The sequence below is a fragment of the Oncorhynchus nerka genome, linkage group LG19 (assembly GCF_034236695.1).
Source record: "Oncorhynchus nerka isolate Pitt River linkage group LG19, Oner_Uvic_2.0, whole genome shotgun sequence".
NCBI lineage: Eukaryota > Metazoa > Chordata > Actinopteri > Salmoniformes > Salmonidae > Oncorhynchus > Oncorhynchus nerka.
The window spans coordinates 47,983,126-47,999,949 of record NC_088414.1 but is presented as its reverse complement, the minus strand read 5'-3'; the positions used below and the strand labels follow the sequence as shown (position 1 = coordinate 47,999,949).

Genomic DNA, 16,824 nt, shown 5'->3' with positions numbered 1-16,824 from the left:
CACACACACACACACACACACACACACACACACACAACTGTCCATGTCAACTATAACAGACACTAGACAGGCCAAACCCACAGCCAGCTTTTAATTTGATTTATTTAAATAGGTGTTGTCCGACCAAACTCGGACAACGCTGGGACAATTGTGCGCCGCCCTATGGGGCTCCCAATCAAGGCCGGATGTGATACAGCCTGGATTCGAACCAGGGACTGTAGTGACGACTCTTGCACTGAGATGCAGTGCCTTTAGACCGCTGCGCCACTCGGCAGCCTATAGGCTAATCACAAGCTACATGAGGCATGAACAACCTTTACCTTAAGAGGATAGTTCAGGACTTCCCCGACGAGGCCCTTGATCTAGATCCCCGACGAGGCCCTTGATCTAGATCCCCGACGAGGCCCTTGATCTAGATCCCCGGACGAGGCCCTTGATCTAGATCCCCGACGAGGCCCTTGATCTAGATCCCCGACGAGGCCCTTGATCTAGATCCCGGACGAGGCCCTTTATTTAGATCCCCGACGAGGCCCATTATCTAGATCCCCGACGAGGCCCTTTATCTAGATCCCGGACGAGGCCCTTTATTTAGATCCCCGAAGAGGCCCATTATCTAGATCCCCGACGAGGCCCTTTACCTGCTTCCCCGACGAGGCCCTTTATCTGCTTCCCCGAAGAGGCCCTTTACCTGCTTCCCCGACGAGGCCCTTTATCTGCTTCCCCGAAGAGGCCCTTTATCTGCTTCCCCGAAGAGGCCCTTTTATCTGCTTCCCCGACGAGGCCCTTTATCTAGATCTCCGACGAGGCCCTTTATCTGCTTCCCCAGGGGTGGAGAGCTGCCTGAAGTCATCCAACCTTATAATCAGGGGTGTAGAGCTGCCTGAAGTCATATATTAAAATGTTCCTTTAGCCACTGCCATTGGGGTTACTGACAACCATCCATTGAATTCAGAATAATAAGTGGTGATTATCTGGCCTTGGGGAGAGAGCACAACCCTACAGGAGGAACGCACAGCCCTGCAGGAGGAACGCACAGCCCTGCAGGAAGAACACACAGCCCTGCAGGAAGAACACACAGCCCTGCAGGAGGAACGCACAGCCCTGCAGGAGGCCTGCAGGAGGAACGCACAGCCCTGCAGGAAGAACGCACAGCCCTGCAGGAAGAACACACAGCCCTACAGGAAGAACACACAGCCCTACAGGAAGAACACACAGCCCTACAGGAAGAACACACAGCGCTACAGGAAGAACACACAGCCCTACAGGAAGGGCTACAGGAAGAACACACAGCCCTACAGGAAGAACACACAGCCCTACAGGAGGGGCTACAGGAAGAACACACAGCCCTACAGGAGGGGCTACAGGAAGAACACACAGCCCTACAGGAGGGGCTACAGGAAGAACACACAGCCCTACAGGAAGAACACACAGCGCTACAGGAAGAACACACAGCGCTACAGGAAGAACACACAGCCCTACAGGAAGAACACACAGCCCTACAGGAAGAACACACAGCCCTACAGGAAGAACACACAGCGCTACAGGAAGAACACACAGCCCTACAGGAAGAACACACAGCCCTACAGGAAGAACACACAGCCCTACAGGAAGGGCTGCAGGAAGAACACACAGCCCTACAGGAAGAACACACAGCCCTACAGGAAGAACACACAGCCCTACAGGAAGGGCTGCAGGAAGAACACACAGCCCTACAGGAAGAACACACAGCCCTACAGGAAGAACACACAGCCCTACAGGAAGAACACACAGCCCTACAGGAAGGGCTGCAGGAAGAACACACAGCCCTACAGGAAGAACACACAGCCCTACAGGAAGAACACACAGCGCTACAGGAAGAACACACAGCCCTACAGGAAGAACACACAGCTCTACAGGAAGAACACACAGCCCTACAGGAAGAACACACAGCCCTACAGGAAGGGCTGCAGGAAGAACACACAGCCCTACAGGAAGAACACACAGCGCTACAGGAAGAACACACAGCCCTACAGGAAGAACACACAGCCCTACAGGAAGAACACACAGCCCTACAGGAAGAAAACACAGCGCTACAGGAAGAACACACAGCCCTACAGGAAGAACACACAGCCCTACAGGAAGAACACACAGCCCTACAGGAAGAACACACAGCCCTACAGGAAGAACACACAGCCCTACAGGAAGAACACACAGCCCTACAGGAAGAACACACAGCGCTACAGGAAGAACACACAGCCCTACAGGAAGAACACACATCCCTACAGGAAGAACACACAGCGCTACAGGAAGAACACACAGCCCTACAGGAAGAACACACAGCGCTACAGGAAGAACACACAGCCCTACAGGAAGAACACACAGCCCTACAGGAAGAACACACAGCCCTACAGGAAGGGCTGCAGGAAGAACACACAGCCCTACAGGAAGAACACACAGCCCTACAGGAAGAACACACAGCGCTACAGGAAGAACACACAGCCCTACAGGAAGAACACACAACCCTACAGGAAGAACACACAGCGCTACAGGAAGGGCTGCAGATTAAGTTTAATACATGTGTCAAATTAGATAATGACTCCGGTCCTTATAAAAACAAATCATTGAAAATACTACACCAGCATAATTTAGCCACAATAGAGGATCAATAGTTTTTGTTTTTTTAATCGCTGTAGATTGTGTTGTCACATTATGAGCGTTTAGGCCTCGTCTACAGTCGAGATTCCCGCAATTCAGCAGCAAATATAAAACAGATGATTGATGAGTTGACGATGATTGATGAGTTGACGATGATTGATGAGTTGACGATGATTGATGAGTTGACGATGATTGATGAGTTGACGATGATTGATGAGTTGACGATGATTGATGAGTTGACGATGATTGATGAGTTGATGATGATTGATGAGTTGACGATGATTGATGAGTTGACGATGATTGATGAGTTGACGATGATTGATGAGTTGATGATGATTGATGAGTTGACGATGATTGATGAGTTGACGATGATTGATGATGATTGATGAGTTGACGATGATTGATAAGTTTGATGAGTTGACGATGATTGATAGTTGAGTTTGATCGCTGATTGATGAGTTGGCATGATTGAACAGATGAGCTATTGATAAGTTGTGATTGATCGCTGTCAAACAGCAGCTATTTTTATTTTAAAAATACAATTGCGGGAAGAACATGATAGAATAGATGAGTGGCACTGGAAAGTTGGACTATAATGACCTCCTCATATTGTTGGCCTGAGATCTGTGTGTCCACTCGTTTCATTGGCCTATGCTATTGGTCGCCTTCAAGACATTGGTCGTTGGTTTTATTGATCTCAGTATTTAAAATGTAGCTTGTCATTTTGCTAATGTGTGTGTGGTATAAAAAAAATATCGTAACGTCTCCAATAACTGGTGACAGCCCACAGCCCTGGCTTGCATGCTACTGGTTCCTATAAACTCCCAGTCATTGCGGTAACACTAGTTAGCATTGACTCGCAAAACTGTCTTCTTCCTTCATACTGGAAGCAAAATAAAGAAACTGGTATGCAGGAGTTCATCTGACTGGGGGAAGTAGATAAAGGACCTCTCCACTGCTCATTTCAACGTCTGTTGAATTTATTTTGAATTGACGTGGAAACAACGTTGACTCAACCAGCGTGTGTCCAAGCGGGTCATTGCCAAAATCCTGAACTATCCCTTTAAGCTCATAAGAACATTAGCCTACATAACATATAGCCTAATGTTTTCTCAATGTTTGCTCAAATGAATAGAACATTTTAGAAATGTTAGTCTTTCTGTCCCTCCGGCTATAATGACCAGTCAGGCTTATTCCGAAGGGGTCGGCGTACACGTTGTAGGCTACCTGTCATTCTCAATAGACTAGGACCACATTTGCGTACTTACATTTCCTGTAGACTCAGAAAGGCATTGATTATTCCCAACGAGAAACCTCCATCAAACGTCTCGACTCATCCATGGAAACGTCATTCCGTCCATTTCTGATCGTCAACCTCCACAGATGATTAATTAACGTGACGCTCTATTACAGATCAACTTCAGAGAGAGAAGAAGCAGAGAGAGACGGAGAGGAACGACAATCCCTTTGCGCGCGTCCGTGCCGTGAGCGGACAGAACAGAGCCAGGGTGACCGCGCATTCCCGTGCCGCTCGTCCTCTGTTACGGTCAATTATACGCGGCTCATTGCAACCTATGAGGTTGTACGTGGCCATACGTGCGATCAATCCGTTTAAATTAATGTATAGATCTCAAACAGTGCTCAAAGTTTGAGCCAAGAACAGAAGTAAAGGTTTAAAAGATGAATAAAAAGACAGACTACATGACAAAGGATGTATTGTTTTCATATTTAATGAGGGTAATACAAGCAATACATATATGGTAGGCTGTAGCTTATTGGGTTCCAAGGAAAATACTCAGCACACAGAACAATAACCCCCCCCCCCCCCCCCCTTTAGGACGTGTTGAACACTGCAGAGTGATGCCAAAGCCTAGGACTACCTGAGGCCTACCTGAACACTCCAGAGAAACGTTTAGGTGTTGAATCACTGACGCGCATCAGGCTATAACCTGTACCAGAGATATCAACAGGGTTATACAACACTGACTAACAGAGATGTATACCACTAAACATTAAGGATACGTCCCAGTGTCATCTGAAAACCCATCAGGCTATAACCTGTACCAGTGATATCAACAGGGTTATACAACACTGACTAACAGAGATGTATACCACTAAACATTAAGGATACGTCCCAGTGTCATCTGAAAACCTCTGAGGCAGTCAGAGAGTTCAACACCACAGGCACCCTGGGAAGTAGACAGGAGAGGTGTTGGGCATTGCCTGAGTCATGTTTAACTGTTCATCTAAAAACCTCTGAGGCAGTCAGAGAGTTCAACACCACAGACAGGCACCCTGGGAAGTAGACAGGAGAGGTGTTGGGCGATGGGTTGGGCATTGCCTGAGTCATGTTTAACTGTTCATCTAAAAACCTCTGAGGCAGTCAGAGTTCAACACCACAGACAGGCACCCTGGGAAGTAGACAGGAGAGGTGTAGGGCGATGGGTTGGGCATTGCCTGAGTCATGTTTAACTGTTCATCTAAAAACCTCTGAGGCAGTCAGAGTTCAACACCACAGACAGGCACCCTGGGAAGTAGACAGGAGAGGTGTTGGGCGATGGGTTGGGCATTGCCTGAGTCATGTTTAACTGTTCATCTAAAAACCTCTGAGGCAGTCAGAGAGTTCAACACCACAGACAGGCACCCTGGGAAGTAGACAGGAGAGGTGTTGGGCGATGGGTTGGGCATTGCCTGAGTCATGTTTAACTGTTCATCTAAAAACCTCTGAGGCAGTCAGAGTTCAACACCACAGACAGGCACCCTGGGAAGTAGACAGGAGAGGTGTAGGGCGATGGGTTGGGCATTGCCTGAGTCATGTTTAACTGTTCATCTAAAAACCTCTGAGGCAGTCAGAGTTCAACACCACAGACAGGCACCCTGGGAAGTAGACAGGAGAGGTGTTGGGCGATGGGTTGGGCATTGCCTGAGTCATGTTTAACTGTTCATCTAAAAACCTCTGAGGCAGTCAGAGTTCAACACCACAGACAGGCACCCTGGGAAGTAGACAGGAGAGGTGTTGGGCGATGGGTTGGGCATTGCCTGAGTCATGTTTAACTGTTCATCTAAAAACCTCTGAGGCAGTCAGAGTTCAACACCACAGACAGGCACCCTGGGAAGTAGACAGGAGAGGTGTTGGGCGATGGGTTGGGCATTGCCTGAGTCATGTTTAACTGTTCATCTAAAAACCTCTGAGGCAGTCAGAGTTCAACACCACAGACAGGCACCCTGGGAAGTAGACAGGAGAGGTGTTGGGCGATGGGTTGGGCATTGCCTGAGTCATGTTTAACTGTTCATCTAAAAACCTCTGAGGCAGTCAGAGAGTTCAACACCACAGACAGGCACCCTGGGAAGTAGACAGGAGAGGTGTTGGGCGATGGGTTGGGCATTGCCTGAGTCATGTTTAACTGTTCATCTAAAAACCTCTGAGGCAGTCAGAGTTCAACACCACAGACAGGCACCCTGGGAAGTAGACAGGAGAGGTGTAGGGCGATGGGTTGGGCATTGCCTGAGTCATGTTTAACTGTTCATCTAAAAACCTCTGAGGCAGTCAGAGTTCAACACCACAGACAGGCACCCTGGGAAGTAGACAGGAGAGGTGTTGGGCGATGGGTTGGGCATTGCCTGAGTCATGTTTAACTGTTCATCTAAAAACCTCTGAGGCAGTCAGAGTTCAACACCACAGACAGGCACCCTGGGAAGTAGACAGGAGAGGTGTTGGGCGATGGGTTGGGCATTGCCTGAGTCATGTTTAACTGTTCATCTAAAAACCTCTGAGGCAGTCAGAGTTCAACACCACAGACAGGCACCCTGGGAAGTAGACAGGAGAGGTGTTGGGCGATGGGTTGGGCATTGCCTGAGTCATGTTTAACTGTTCATCTAAAAACCTCTGAGGCAGTCAGAGTTCAACACCACAGACAGGCACCCTGGGAAGTAGACAGGAGAGGTGTTGGGCGATGGGTTGGGCATTGCCTGAGTCATGTTTAACTGTTCATCTAAAAACCTCTGAGGCAGTCAGAGTTCAACACCACAGACAGGCACCCTGGGAAGTAGACAGGAGAGGTGTAGGGCGATGGGTTGGGCATTGCCTGAGTCATGTTTAACTGTTCATCTAAAAACCTCTGAGGCAGTCAGAGTTCAACACCACAGACAGGCACCCTGGGAAGTAGACAGGAGAGGTGTAGGGCGATGGGTTGGGCATTGCCTGAGTCATGTTTAACTGTTCATCTAAAAACCTCTGAGGCAGTCAGAGTTCAACACCACAGACAGGCACCCTGGGAAGTAGACAGGAGAGGTGTAGGGCGATGGGTTGGGCATTGCCTGAGTCATGTTTAACTGTTCATCTAAAAACCTCTGAGGCAGTCAGAGTTCAACACCACAGACAGGCACCCTGGGAAGTAGACAGGAGAGGTGTTGGGCGATGGGTTGGGCATTGCCTGAGTCATGTTTAACTGTTCATCTAAAAACCTCTGAGGCAGTCAGAGTTCAACACCACAGACAGGCACCCTGGGAAGTAGACAGGAGAGGTGTTGGGCGATGGGTTGGGCATTGCCTGAGTCATGTTTAACTGTTCATCTAAAAACCTCTGAGGCAGTCAGAGTTCAACACCACAGACAGGCACCCTGGGAAGTAGACAGGAGAGGTGTTGGGCGATGGGTTGGGCATTGCCTGAGTCATGTTTAACTGTTCATCTAAAAACCTCTGAGGCAGTCAGAGTTCAACACCACAGACAGGCACCCTGGGAAGTAGACAGGAGAGGTGTAGGGCGATGGGTTGGGCATTGCCTGAGTCATGTTTAACTGTTCATCTAAAACCTCTGAGGCAGTCAGAGTTCAACACCACAGACAGGCACCCTGGGAAGTAGACAGGAGAGGTGTTGGGCGATGGGTTGGGCATTGCCTGAGTCATGTTTAACTGTTCATCTAAAAACCTCTGAGGCAGTCAGAGTTCAACACCACAGACAGGCACCCTGGGAAGTAGACAGGAGAGGTGTTGGGCGATGGGTTGGGCATTGCCTGAGTCATGTTTAACTGTTCATCTAAAAACCTCTGAGGCAGTCAGAGTTCAACACCACAGACAGGCACCCTGGGAAGTAGACAGGAGAGGTGTTGGGCGATGGGTTGGGCATTGCCTGAGTCATGTTTAACTGTTCATCTAAAAACCTCTGAGGCAGTCAGAGTTCAACACCACAGACAGGCACCCTGGGAAGTAGACAGGAGAGGTGTTGGGCGATGGGTTGGGCATTGCCTGAGTCATGTTTAACTGTTCATCTAAAAACCTCTGAGGCAGTCAGAGTTCAACACCACAGACAGGCACCCTGGGAAGTAGACAGGAGAGGTGTAGGGCGATGGGTTGGGCATTGCCTGAGTCATGTTTAACTGTTCATCTAAAAACCTCTGAGGCAGTCAGAGTTCAACACCACAGACAGGCACCCTGGGAAGTAGACAGGAGAGGTGTTGGGCGATGGGTTGGGCATTGCCTGAGTCATGTTTAACTGTTCATCTAAAAACCTCTGAGGCAGTCAGAGTTCAACACCACAGACAGGCACCCTGGGAAGTAGACAGGAGAGGTGTTGGGCGATGGGTTGGGCATTGCCTGAGTCATGTTTAACTGTTCATCTAAAAACCTCTGAGGCAGTCAGAGTTCAACACCACAGACAGGCACCCTGGGAAGTAGACAGGAGAGGTGTAGGGCGATGGGTTGGGCATTGCCTGAGTCATGTTTAACTGTTCATCTAAAAACCTCTGAGGCAGTCAGAGTTCAACACCACAGACAGGCACCCTGGGAAGTAGACAGGAGAGGTGTTGGGCGATGGGTTGGGCATTGCCTGAGTCATGTTTAACTGTTCATCTAAAAACCTATGAGGCAGTCAGAGTTCAACACCACAGACAGGCACCCTGGGAAGTAGACAGGAGAGGTGTAGGGCGATGGGTTGGGCATTGCCTGAGTCATGTTTAACTGTTCATCTAAAAACCTCTGAGGCAGTCAGAGTTCAACACCACAGACAGGCACCCTGGGAAGTAGACAGGAGAGGTGTAGGGCGATGGGTTGGGCATTGCCTGAGTCATGTTTAACTGTTCATCTAAAAACCTATGAGGCAGTCAGAGTTCAACACCACAGACAGGCACCCTGGGAAGTAGACAGGAGAGGTGTAGGGCGATGGGTTGGGCATTGCCTGAGTCATGTTTAACTGTTCATCTAAAAACCTCTGAGGCAGTCAGAGTTCAACACCACAGACAGGCACCCTGGGAAGTAGACAGGAGAGGTGTAGGGCGATGGGTTGGGCATTGCCTGAGTCATGTTTAACTGTTCATCTAAAAACCTATGAGGCAGTCAGAGTTCAACACCACAGACAGGCACCCTGGGAAGTAGACAGGAGAGGTGTAGGGCGATGGGTTGGGCATTGCCTGAGTCATGTTTAACTGTTCATCTAAAAACCTATGAGGCAGTCAGAGTTCAACACCACAGACAGGCACCCTGGGAAGTAGACAGGAGAGGTGTTGGGCGATGGGTTGGGCATTGCCTGAGTCATGTTTAACTGTTCATCTAAAAACCTCTGAGGCAGTCAGAGTTCAACACCACAGACAGGCACCCTGGGAAGTAGACAGGAGAGGTGTTGGGCGATGGGTTGGGCATTGCCTGAGTCATGTTTAACTGTTCATCTAAAAACCTATGAGGCAGTCAGAGTTCAACACCACAGACAGGCACCCTGGGAAGTAGACAGGAGAGGTGTAGGGCGATGGGTTGGGCATTGCCTGAGTCATGTTTAACTGTTCATCTAAAAACCTCTGAGGCAGTCAGAGTTCAACACCACAGACAGGCACCCTGGGAAGTAGACAGGAGAGGTGTAGACACCCTTTGACACAGCTAAACAAATCATTCTGGATCATTCTGCCGTGACTGTATAGGCCTAAATGTAACGATTGATGGGGGAAACAGCTGAAAATGGGGTCTTGAACCATCGAGTTGAGGTCACAGGGCAACTACACTGCCTCCTGTGCCTTAATGACATGATTGAATAATGGCCGTTACACCCAGCACTCCGTTATGATGTGATTATATGACAGGCTGTCAAAACAAGGTCACAGAGAACTGGACTAGGAGAATCACAGCTTATACACTGTGTGTGTGTGTGTGTGCTTTACACACTCTGTGTGTGTGTGTGTGTGTGTGTGTATTTATGTGTAATGTGTGTGTGTGTGCTTTACACACTGTGTGTGTGTGTGTGTGCGTGCTTTACACACTGTGTGTGTGTGTGTGTGTATTTGTGTGTATGTGTGTGTGTGTGAGAGAGACGCATTTTTCCAAGTGCATTGACTGAGAACACATTATCTACATCAATGGGGAATAGTTACAAATATAATAACATCTTATTTATCATTTTTACTCTGATTAAATGTCAGGAATTGTGGAAAAACTGAGTTTAAATGTATTTGACTAAAGTGTATGTAAACTTCCAACTTCAACTGTATATACAGGGAGTACCAGTACCAGACCAGATCAATGTGGAGCTACAGTTGAAGTCGGAGGTTTAAATACACCTTAGCCAAATAGTTTTTCACAATTCCTGACATTTAATCAGTAAAAAAATCCCTATTTTAGGTCAGTTAGGATCACCACTTTATTTTAAGAATGTGAAATGTCAGAATAATAGTAGAGAGAATGATTAATTTCAGCTTTTATTTCTTTCATCACATTCCAAGTGGGTCAGAAGTTTACATACACTCAATTAGTATTTGGTAGCATTGCCTTTAAATTGTTTAACTTGGGTCAAACGTTTCGGGTAGCCTTCCACAAGCTTCCCACAATAAGTTCGGTGATTTTTGGCCCATTCCTCCTGACAGAGCTGGTGTAACTGAATCAGGTTTGTAGGCCTCCTTGCTCGCACACGCTTTTTCGGTTCTGACAACAAATTTGCTATAGGATTGAGGTCAGGGCTTTGTGATGACCACTCCAATACCTTGACTTTGTGGTCCTTAAGCCATTTTACCACAACTTTGGAAGTATGCTTGGGGTCATTGTCCATTTGGAAGACCCATTTATGACCAAGCTTTAACCTCCTGACTGACGTCTTGAGATGTTGCTTCAATATATCCACATAATTTTCGTCCTCATGATGACATCTATTTTGTGAAGACCACCAGTCTCTCCTGCAGCAAAGCACCCCCAAAACATGATGCTGCCACCCCCGTGCTTCACGGTTGGGATGGTGTTCTTCGGCTTGCAAGCCTCCCCTTTTTCCTCCAAACATAACGATGGTCATTATGGCCAAACAGTTCTATTTTTGTTTCATCAGACCAGAGGAAATTTCTCCAAAAAGTACGATCTTTGTCCCCATGTGCAGTTGCAAACCGTAGTCTGGCTTTTTTATGGCAGTTTTGGAGCAGTGACTTCTTCCTTGCTGAGCGGCCTTTCAGGTTATGTCGATATAGGACTCGTTTTACTGTGGATATAGATACTGTTGTACCCGTTTTCTCCAGCAACTTCACAGGGTGCTTTGCTGTTGTTCTGGGATTGATTTGCACTTTTCGCACCAAAGTACGTTCATCTCTTGGAGACAAAACGGGTCTCTGTCCTGAGCGGTATGACGGCTGCGTGGTCCCATGGTGTTTATACTTGCGTACTCTTGTTTGTACAGATGAACGTGGTACCTTCAGGCACTTGGAAATTGCTCCCAATGATGAACCTGACTTGTGGAGGTCTACATTTTTTTCTCTGAGGTCTTGACTGATTTATTTTGATTTTCCCATGACGTCAAGCAAAAAGGCACTGAGATTGAAGGAAGGCCTTGAAATACATCCACAGGTACACCTCCAATTGACTCAAATCATGTCAATTAGCCTATTAGAAGCTTCTAAAGCCATGACATCATTTTCTGGAATTTTCCAAGCTGTTTAAAGGCACAGTCAACTTAGTGTATGTAAACCTCTGACCCACTGGAATTGTGATACAGTGAATTATAAGTTAAATAATCTGTCTAAACAATTACTGGAGAAATGACTTGTAGATGTCCTAACTGACTTGCCAGAACTATAGATTGCTAACAAGAAATTTGTGGAGTGGTTGAAAAATGAGGTATAATGACTCCAATCTAAGTGTATGTAAACTTCAGACTTCAACTCTATATACAGGGAGTACCAGATCAATGTGAAACTGTATACAGGGAGTACCAGAAGGGTACTGGGGGGGGGGGGGGGGAGTTCACCCTTGTGGGGACACTCTAACAATCAAAAGTTTGGACACACCTACTCATTCCAAGGTTTTTCGTTATTTTTACAATTTTCACATTATAGAATAATAGTGAAGACATCAAAACTATGAAATATCACATATGGAATCATGTAGTAACCAAAAAAGTGTTAAATCAAAATATATTTATATTTGAGATTCTTCAAATAGCCACCCTTTGCCTTGATGACAGCTTTGCATTCTCTCAACAAGCTTTGAGGAAGTGGAATGGAATGCTTCTGACCGGTACTGTTGCGAGGCTGGTTGGATGTACTGGCAAAAGCTCTAAAACAACAATGGAGGCGGTTTATGGTAGAGAAATTACCATTCAATTATTTGGCAATAGCTCTGGTGGGCATTCCTGCAGTCAATATACAAATAGCACCTTCAGAACTTGACACATCTGTGGAATTGTGTTGTGACAAAACTGCACATTTTAGAGTCTCCTTTTATTGTCCCCAGCACAAGGTGCACCTGTGTAATGGTCATGCTGTTTAATCATCTTATTGATATGCCACACCTGTCAGATTATCTTGGGCAAAGGAGAAATGTTCACTAACAGGGATGTAAACAAATTTGTGCAATACAATTTTTGTTGCGTATGTAAAATTTCTGGCATCTTTTATTTCAGCTCATGAAACCAACACTTGACATGTGTGTTTATATTTTTGTTCAACGCAAAAAGTATGACATAACTGATCACATATAATATATATTACATATAAATCAGTTACTCCCCAACCCTGACTGAGTCCTAGCTTCCTTCCACTGCATTGTACTGTGTGTGTGTGTGTGTGTACTGTGTGTGTCCTAGCTTCCTTCCACTGCATTGTACTGTGTGTGAATGCGTGTCTGCCTTTGAGTAGCTCCCGTCTCTACATGGGTCTACTCTATGTCTAGTCTTTACCTCTACCTACAATATATTACCTACCCTACTACCAACACTGCTGTTACTGTCTATTATCTATCCTGTTGTCTAGTCTTTACCTCTACCTACATTATATTACCTACCCTACTACCAACACTGCTGTTACTGTCTATTATCTATCCTGTTGTATAGTCTTTACCTCTACCTACATTATATTACCTACCCTACTACCAACACTGCTGTTACTGTCTATTATCTATCCTGTTGTCTAGTCTTTACCCCTACTACCAACACTGCTGTTACATTATATTACCTACCCTACTACCAACACTGCTGTTACTGTCTATTATCTACCCTGTTGTCTAGTCTTTACCTCTACCTACATGTACATATTACCTACCCTACTACCAACACTGCTGTTACTGTCTATTATCTATCCTGTTGTATAGTCTTTACCTCTACCTACATTATATTACATTACCTACTAACAACACTGCTGTTACTGCCGTTACCCCCTGTGTATATAGCCTGGGTACCGGTACCCCCTGTGTATATAGCCTGGGTACCCCCTGTGTATATAGCCTGGGTACCAGTACCCCCTGTGTATATAGCCTGGGTACCGGTACCCCCTGTGTATATAGCCTGGGTACCGGTACCCCCTGTGTATATAGCCTGGGTACCGGTACCCCCTGTGTATATAGCCTGGGTACCGGTACCCCCTGTGTATATAGCCTGGGTACCGGTAGCCTGGGTACCCCCTGTGTATATAGCCTGGGTACCGGTACCCCCTGTGTATATAGCCTGGGTACCGGTACCCCCTGTGTATATAGCCTGGGTACCGGTACCCCCTGTGTATATAGCCTGGGTACCGGTACCCCCTGTGTATATAGCCTGGGTACCGGTACCCCCTGTGTATATAGCCTGGGTACCGGTACCCCCTGTGTATATAGCCTGGGTACCCCCTGTGTATATAGCCTGGGTACCGGTACCCCCTGTGTATATAGCCTGGGTACCGGTACCCCCTGTGTATATAGCCTGGGTACCAGTACCCCCTGTGTATATAGCCTGGGTACCGGTACCCCCTGTGTATATAGCCTGGGTACCGGTACCCCCTGTGTATATAGCCTGGGTACCGGTACCCCCTGTGTATATAGCCTGGGTACCAGTACCCCCTGTGTATATAGCCTGGGTACCGGTACCCCCTGTGTATATAGCCTGGGTACCGGTACCCCTGTGTATATAGCCTGGGTACCGGTACCCCTGTGTATATAGCCTGGGTACCCCCTGTGTATATAGCCTGGGTACCGGTACCCCCTGTGTATATAGCCTGGGTACCGGTACCCCCTGTGTATATAGCCTGGGTACCGGTACCCCCTGTGTATATAGCCTGGGTACCCCCTGTGTATATAACCTCGTTATTGTTATTTGTGTTACTTTTTATTTAATATTTTACTAAATAAACAAAAGTTAACAATTATCTTAACTCTATTTCTTGAATTGCATTGTTGGTTTGTAAGTAAGCATTTCACAGAAAGGTCTACTACACCCGTTGTATTCGGCACACGTGACAAATTCAAATTGATTTGATTCTACTCCGGGGCAAAGTCTTCTGGTTTCCTCCCAGTTCTGTTAAATCCATTCATTTAAATTGATGACCCACATGGAGGACACAGCAGGCTAATCTAATCTGGGGTACACCACGTGCTCCCACGCTCCCAGACTACGTGTGTGTTCATATATATATGTGTGTGTGTGTTGGGAATAGGATTCCATTTGGGACACGACCTAATAGTCTCTAGCCTGCATCTGACCTAGGATCAGTTAGCTTGCTGATCACAGGAAGCTGGTCTACAGGGTAATGGGCCTGCATCTGACCTAGGACCAGTTAGCTTGCTGATCACAGGAAGCTGGTCTACAGGGTAATGGGCCTGCATCTGACCTAGGATCAGTTAGCTTGCTGGTCACAGGAAGCTGGTCTACAGGGTAATGGGCCTGCATCTGACTGACAGGAAGCTGGTCTACAGGGTAATGGGCCTGCATCTGACCTAGGATCAGTTAGCTTGCTGGTCACAGGAAGCTGGTCTACAGGGTAATGGGCCTGCATCTGACTGACAGGAAGCTGGTCTACAGGGTAATGGGCCTGCATCTGACTGCTGACCTAGGACCAGTTAACTTGCTGATCACAGGAAGCTGGTCTACAGGGTAATGGGCCTGCATCTGACTGACAGGAAGCTGGTCTACAGGGTAATGGGCCTGCATCTGACTGACAGGAAGCTGGTCTACAGGGTAATGGGCCTGCATCTGACTGACAGGAAGCTGGTCTACAGGGTAATGGGCCTGCATCTGACTGCTGACCTAGGACCAGTTAGCTTGCTGATCACTGTAAAGTAGCCTGGTACTATTAACACTGTAAGGTAGCCTGGTCCTATTAACACTGTAAGGTAGCCTGGTCCTATTAACACTGTAAAGTAGCCTGGTCCTATTAACACTAAGGTAGCCTGGTCCTATTAACACTGTAAAGTAGCCTGGTCCTATTAACACTAAGGTAGCCTGGTCCTATTAACACTGTAAGGTAGCCTGGTCCTATTAACACTGTAAAGTAGCCTGGTCCTATTAACACTGTAAAGTAGCCTGGTCCTATTAACACTAAGGTAGCCTGGTCCTATTAACACTGTAAAGTAGCCTGGTCCTATTAACACTGTAAGGTAGCCTGGTCCTATTAACACTAAGGTAGCCTGGTCCTATTAACACTAAGGTAGCCTGGTCCTATTAACACTAAGGTAGCCTGGTCCTATTAACACTGTAAAGTAGCCTGGTCCTATTAACACTAAGGTAGCCTGGTCCTATTAACACTAAGGTAGCCTGGTCCTATTAACACTAAGGTAGCCTGGTCCTATTAACACTGTAAGGTAGCCTGGTCCTATTAACACTGTAAAGTAGCCTGGTCATATTAACACTGTAAGGTAGCCTGGTCATATTAACACTGTAAGGTAGCCTGGTCATATTAACACTGTAAAGTAGCCTGGTTCAACAAACACAAAGAATCAGAGATAGACAGCCTAGACAGGCTAGCCAGACAGGCCAGATATACTGACTAGCTAGGCAGGCTAGCCAGACAGACACAGGCAGACAGGCAGGCTAAACAGACAGACAGACAAACAGGAAGGCTAGCTAGCCAGACAGGCTAACTGGACAGACAGGAGACACAGGCTAACTGGACAGACAGGCTAGACAGACAGACTGGCTAGCTAACTAGACAGAAGACATACAGGCTAGCTAGATAGACAGACAGGCTAACTGGACAGACAGGAGACAGACAGGCTAGACAGACAGACTGGCTAGCTAACTAGACAGAAGACATACAGGCTAGCTAGATAGACAGACAGGCTGGCTGGCTAGATAGACTGGCTAGCTAACTAGACAGAAGACAGACTGGCTAGCTAACTAGACAGAAGACAGACTGGCTAGCTAGACAGACAGACTAGCTAACTAGACAGGAGACAGACAGGCTAACTGGACAGACAGGAGACAGACAGACAGACTGGCTAGCTAACTAGACAGAAGACAGACTGGCTAGCTAACTAGACAGAAAACAGACTGGCTAGCTAGCCAGACAGACAGAGACAGGCTAGCTAGACAGACAGACTGGCTAGCTAACTAGACAGAAGACAGACTGACTGGCTAGACAGACAGACAGACAGACAGACTGGCTAACTAGACAGACAGGCTAACTAGACAGACAGGCTAACTAGACAGACAGACAGACTGGCTAGACAGACAGACAGGCTAACTAGACAGAAGACAGACTGACTGGCTAGACAGACAGACAGACAGACAGACTGACTAACTAGACAGACAGACAGACAGACAGACAGACAGACAGACAGACAGACAGACAGACAGACAGACAGACAGACAGACAGACAGACAGACAGACAGACAGACAGACAGACTAACTAGACAGACAGACAGACAGACAGACAGACAGACAGACAGACAGGCTAACTAGACAGACAGACACACAGACAGACAAGCTGATATCGGTACAGTTACAGTTGAATAACTAATTCACTTTGAATGAAGGAGCACGTTGACCA

The 16,824-nt window shown here is 47.2% G+C and overlaps 1 protein-coding gene across 1 annotated transcript in view; it reads right to left on the bottom strand.

Annotated features, from left to right (window-relative positions):
- LOC115123470 (thrombospondin type-1 domain-containing protein 1) overlaps positions 1-4,098 on the bottom strand; it is a 74,268-nt gene extending 70,170 nt beyond the window's left edge. Inside the window, exon 1 of the mRNA XM_065004998.1 lies at positions 3,903-4,098. The gene's annotated coding sequence lies outside the window, so the exon portion shown is untranslated. The remainder of the gene's footprint in view (positions 1-3,902) is intronic.
- Positions 4,099-16,824: the final 12,726 nt, after the last annotated feature.